Below are 6,058 nucleotides of genomic sequence, written 5' to 3'. Positions count from 1 at the left end.
ACAGCAGGGGAGTCTCCAGCCTCAAAAGAAGCAGATTAATACTTCAGCAGTAGGAAATAAGAATGGGCACTGTCTATATGTGTAGCAGGAGGAAAAATGGAAACTCTTCACCTTTCCACACCTACACAGGTTGTTTGTCAGGCAGTAATCTTAGTTCATCCTCTTAAAACCTCCATGCTTAGACAAACCACTGTGGTGCCCTTGACCTTATGCTATATTAAATCAGTAGAATCCAATTTGCATTGTCACAGCTCTCCAATGACCTCCTTTCCCTCTCTGCTTTATTTTCAGTACAGTTTATAACCATTAACCTTTCTATCTATAGTGAAGGCAAAGGCTTAGATCTCTTCGTTCTGAAGCTGGCTCTAGCTCTTGATTTGCTTTCCTAATGAGCTTGGGACATACCAAGAGAGTTTTCCAATATTGGAGACATACCTTGCTCCAGGCAAGAGACTTAAGACCTTCTGCCAATACTTAAGCTTTGCAGATGGATCACATGTGACAGCTTATATAATTGGCCAGGGCTTTATATACCAGTAGAACACTGGCATAGAAAAAAGCTTAATGAGAAGAACTGTACCAGGTCTGGGGAAAAAATATGCATGTTTGCCTGACTGTTCTGTAGATCTCCATTCAGATTGTATTGGTTATAATACATACTTGTTCTAGAACTGTTTGATCGCATTAAGATATCATCTACTCACTAAGTCTATAAAAAGGTGGAACTTTTAGAAGTTGAACATCACAAAAAAAAAAAGTTGGATAAAATGGTTATCCTTCTGCGGAGAATCACACCAGGATATATACGATTACTGCAGGTAAGATATTCATTCCTCTTGTCCCCACCCCATTTATGCTTTTGAATTTTTTTCTGTTTTGCTCAGAGAGCTTGTGGTATGTCTAGTGACTTAGAAAAATAATGGATTTGGTGGTTCTAAATTCACCTGATCAAGGCTTTGCTGGGGAGTGCATTTGCTTAAAGCTTTTGACCATTGGTGTCATGGTAGACTAAACAAGGCAAGAACATGTGTGCTGTATCTGTATGTTACAACTTATTGACTCTAATCTAATTAGGACATTTTGGTCTCCCAGAATCACATTTTCTTGCAGAATCTAAACAGACCTACACCTACAAAGTATGACATGAAAAGTTGAAAATGGTGTTCTCCAAATTTTTCTCATTTACACACACTTTTTCTGTCCATATATGTGCGCGCATGTGTGTCTGCACCTTCAGGTTGACTCCAACCTATGATGACTTTGTAAACTGCTTAAGGAGTGCTTAAGTGCACTGATAATTGGTATAGAAATGTACTTGATATTGCTATTGCTATGATGCTCTCATAGAATTTTTCTGGGTGAGTTTTATTTATTATTTATTTATTTATTTATGGTATTTACCCCGCCCTCATTGGAGGTTTGAAAGAGTATGACTTGCCCAATGTCATCCAATGGTTTCCTTATGAATCAAATGCTTCTTGTCACTCAGGTACATTTGTGGTTTGAGTGTTGGACTATGACTCTGGAGACTAGGGTTCAAATCCAGATTGGCCATGTAAACCCACTGGTTAATCTTGGGCAAGTCATATTCGCTCAGCCTCAGAAGGTGACAGTGGCAACCCCCCTCTGAAGAACCTTGCCAAGAAAAACCCTGCAATAAGTTGGAAATTACTTGAAAGGCACCCAACAACAGATGTAATGTAGCACCATCTGGTTACCAGGAGTCTTGCCCTAGTGCGCAAGTCGAGGGGAGATATATTGGAATGCTCAGTGAATTCAGGAAATATAAGAGGTATAAAGTTAACCTTGCCACTAACCCTAATCCTAACTCTCCCACTTAAACTCAACCGTAACTTCCCTTAAACCTAACCCTAAACACCTTAGCATTCCATTAAGTGAGAAACTACCTGAGAACTCAGTGCATACGTTTGTTTTTGAACCCTACCTGGATGAAGGTTAAACAATGTGTACAGTTGTGTCTGTCCATGGTATTGGCACCACTAGCAGAACAAATTTGCCTCTCAAAGTGCTCCTTGAGTGGAGAACTGAAGGACTACTCTGGAAGAACAGAGGACCCTCTGGAGGGAAGCTAGGGGTCTGAAACAGAAACAAGTGGAAAAGGGGGTCCCATTGTGTGATGAGATCTATCAATGCAACATAGCTTCATATTGTTTTAAACTGCAAAAAAAAAAAGGCTATGCAAGCTGTACACCCCCATTGAACTAGATATAATCACATACAGCTGGCCCTTAGTATCCATTGGGGTTTGGTTCCAAGACCCCTCATGGATGCTAAAATCAATGGAAATCCAAGTCCCAACACATAAAGATAGCAAAACGGTGTCCCTTATATAAAAGGGCAGAATCAAGGTTTGCTTTTTGGTGTGTGTGTGTGTGTATAAAATATTTTCAAGCCATGGATTCTTGAGTCCATAGATAAAGAACCAGTGGATATGGAGGGCCAACTGTACCACACCCCTTATTGAACTCAATGGAAGGAACAGCATCATATAAAGAATTCAGACTTTCTTCTCAGCAGACTTACATAACATTGTGCAGTTGGTATGTGATGTAAATGTTAATAACATCCATATGGCAAAGTTAGAAATCCATTAACTTTTGCGAGGGGTGAAATATTACAGTCTTTGGTGACAATGTCCTCAATTTTTAACCCATACAGAAGAATCACAGCTTCAGGGGAACTAATTTATTTTTGTCCTACACCCAGAAATACAGCAGCCACATGATATAAGAGCTCACAATAGTAACATAAAAGACAAAGGCCTTGAGCACAGCTCCATGGCATTTACAACACCCCACTGTTCCTTTCGCAGGAAGTCCCACAGGTGTTGGCAGAATAGTTTATCATACAAGCAAAATGGCAGAGTGACGATCTCTATGGCAACGCAATATAGAATGACTTTCCCGTCACCTTGTACCCCTCTGTCTTTTATTAACTGCAATGCTTATACTGTAGTTTCTCTTCTGCATGTCCTTATGAATCTTTGTTTAGAATGCACTGAGGCACCAGTGGCATTCATCAAGGCTGAAGCCATAAACTCTCCTACTTCACACTTATGCAGAATAATGATGAACCCAGCCTATGAGGGCTATGAGAGGGGTGTTTAAAAAGCTCTTCCAAATGTTAAAATGTGACAAAGGTGTCTTTCAAGTCAAGGCTTGTAGGCATAGCTACACCAGGATAATGTTTGCAGAAAGATGGCGTATCACGCAAGGTTTCTGTCTGGAAAATCTGGACAAAACTGACATTCCATAACTTCTCCCATTTGCAGCCATGCGTGTTTGTGTGCCTTCAAGTCGTCTATTGACTTATAGTGACCATACATTTTGTAGAGGTTTCTTAGGCAATTAAAATCCCTTGGTGGCTTGCAATATACTTACAGAATTCAGAGCAAGACAAATGCTTAAAACTGTACTTTACTAGCAACAAACCCTTGACTGAATCTACATTTAAACTATTCCTTTCATCGTGCTGAAATTAAGTGGGGGGGGACCTTTGCATTTTGTCCTCAAGCAGCCCATTGCCTAACATGTTTGTTGTCCTTTTCCCCTCTGAGAAACACACACCTTGAGCTCTGGGTGGGAATCCTGTTTGCTGCTGCTCCTAGGGGGGAAAAACCTGTAGATGCATCCTATTCTCCTTTTTGCAGTAAAGACTGGTTGCCTAGTAGACAAACTTCTTAAAGGGGAACAGCAAACATGGCAGTAGTGAGCTTCTTAGGCCTGCTCCAAAAGGAGGACATTTTGGAATTCCTCCTGGAGAGAAGGTTGGAATGTAGGGCATGTTGCGGAAGAAAAGGACATCTGGTTACCCTAGAAAGAAGCATGAAATGTTGGGGGAAAAGGTTTTTAAAAACCTATAATTTATCACAGGCTGGACATATGATTTTTCATTGTTTGGATATACAGTTAAAAAGAGGCCGTGAAAAGGGATGGGGAATCATTTGGAAATCATCACTCTCTTGGTAGTAGAGCATTCAAGTGGTGAGTGCTAACAAGACTGGATCCAAAATGGGACCACTCAGAAACGTGAAGGAGGCCTTCCCCTGTGTGGTCAATATCCCGCTCTCACATACACACAAACTCAGCCCAGTGGAGACTGAGCACACTTACTAGGCATGAAGTGTGGAATGACTGTTTGAAAAGCTAAATGGATTCCTCAGAGCCTGGGGGGACTGAAATGCCTTGAACGGAGAGCATAGACTGATGGATCTCTGAGCAAATTAGGAGAATAGATACATTGCAATGTTTTGTTGCAGGCCCCATTCATTTATTCCATGTTCTTTTTTTAAAAAAAATCCCAAATTTTTCTCTGTTTTGAAAATTTAATATATCCTATGCTCTTCTTTCTTACAGACCCAAGCTGCTGGGAAAATAGTCATCAACACAACAGACAACCTGATGCAACGGGCAGCTGTGGTCCTGGGCATGTTTGGAATCGGTATGTCCACCTACAGCACCCTCCAGCTCACTCAGAAGAAAAGGTTCCCTTTGACTTTTTAGCCTCAGCTGGGATCTCAGATATGCTCCAAAGCCCACATTTATTTCCTCATGAATGCACAAGGAGGCCAATCTTCTACCTATACGATGGCCTGAGGCTCTGCAATCATCATGAGATGCACATTTCTTATGTTCATTTTTTGGGGGAAGCCACAAAGTTTAAGTGATGGGGAAAGAACTACACATTTTTCCCCAGAAGAAAATAAATGGCCACTAACAGCAAGATGGAGTGCCTGCAAAATCCAGATGTGATGGTTTTCTTTTGCTCTGCACAACAAATACAAAAAGACAGCAGTGGCATGTCTAAATGGATAATTAATATCTGATTAGTGCAGACAGATTGACAAGGGTCTTGGTGTGTTCAGTTAGGGCCACCTTGTTAGTGCCTTAGCAAATAATTGTTGACAGAAGGACACTTACCTGCAACGGGTGGGAAAGCTTAAAATGACCATGCCATGAATCAGGACAGAAAAGCTTTAGATCTGTTTTTTACGTACATTCAGAGCAATTTGGCATAGATATAGTGATGTCAATGCAATAATAGGGTGAGACTTCAGGTGACAGGCATGAGCTTTGTGTAAAGCAGCACCTGCAATCAGAAGAAAATGAATGGGCTTTGACTACTTTAGATATAGATCCCTGTCCAGAGATTCATGCATGGTGATTCTAGCTTTGGTGGTACAGATTGTCAGACCATCTGTCTGACATGATATTTGCAGTGCAGGACCATGAAATATACATCATTGAATGCTTGACATAGAGAGATGACTTCCTCCATGTGGCATCCTTCTGCACCAGCAGCATGTTCCATGTTTACAGAAACTTTGATGTTTGGACTTTGATGTGTGGGAGTGATGCACTGAAAACATGACTGCTAATAACAGAGGTTTTTTTTAAATAACAGAACTTTGTGTTTAATTTGCACTCTTAGCTTCATTTTTTCTACATTAGAAGGATGAGTCCAACATGTTTGATCACTTTTCTTCTGTTCCCTGAGGAACCGAGAATACATCTTGATTCAGCAGTGAACTGAATTTGCCTTTTCTATGCATTCTGTTCAACACAACATAGTACAAAGTGACAACAGCCATTCTTTTGCAAACTGCTCTCTGGTGCAAAGACTGCTTTCATCTAAAGATTTTAAAAAAAGAAAAAGAAAATAAAAGAAACCAGCATTATTATTGTTCTGTATTCATTAAACACTTTCATCATTATCTCCCACTCTGTTTTAGCTAGTCTTATTTTAGACAATTTTATTTTGTATCCTACTTTTAAAAGTTTGCTTTTAGTTAGTCTGTGTCCGTTTTAACCCCTTATTTGAGTTTTAAATGTGACTCAGTTTTATCTTTGTATATATGCGGACATTCTGATATTTTTACCTTGTATTTTATATGCTGTAATTTTGTAACTGTGTTTAGTATTCTATTGATATCGTCAGCTGACTACTCAATAAACTTATTGTTGTTGTATTCATTGTAAAAACTTTCCCCCTTCTTTTCATTAATTATTTTCTTTGAAAATAGTATTTATGTTCAACC

The 6,058-nt window shown here is 39.8% G+C and overlaps 1 long non-coding RNA gene across 1 annotated transcript; it reads left to right on the top strand.

The window, feature by feature from the left end:
- The first annotated feature begins 574 nt into the window (after window positions 1-574).
- Window positions 575-5,685, top strand: LOC149311440 (uncharacterized). The gene is made up of 2 exons (XR_016281630.1): window positions 575-818; window positions 4,377-5,685. It is a non-coding gene; the product is annotated as an uncharacterized LOC149311440 (long non-coding RNA).
- The last annotated feature ends 373 nt before the right edge of the window (window positions 5,686-6,058 follow it).

Source organism: Sceloporus occidentalis, unplaced genomic scaffold, assembly GCF_023333645.1.
Source record: "Sceloporus occidentalis isolate IW3139 unplaced genomic scaffold, rSceOcc1.0.p SCAF_6, whole genome shotgun sequence".
Taxonomy (NCBI): domain Eukaryota; kingdom Metazoa; phylum Chordata; class Lepidosauria; order Squamata; family Phrynosomatidae; genus Sceloporus; species Sceloporus occidentalis.
This window is presented reverse-complemented; position numbering and strand designations above follow the sequence as displayed.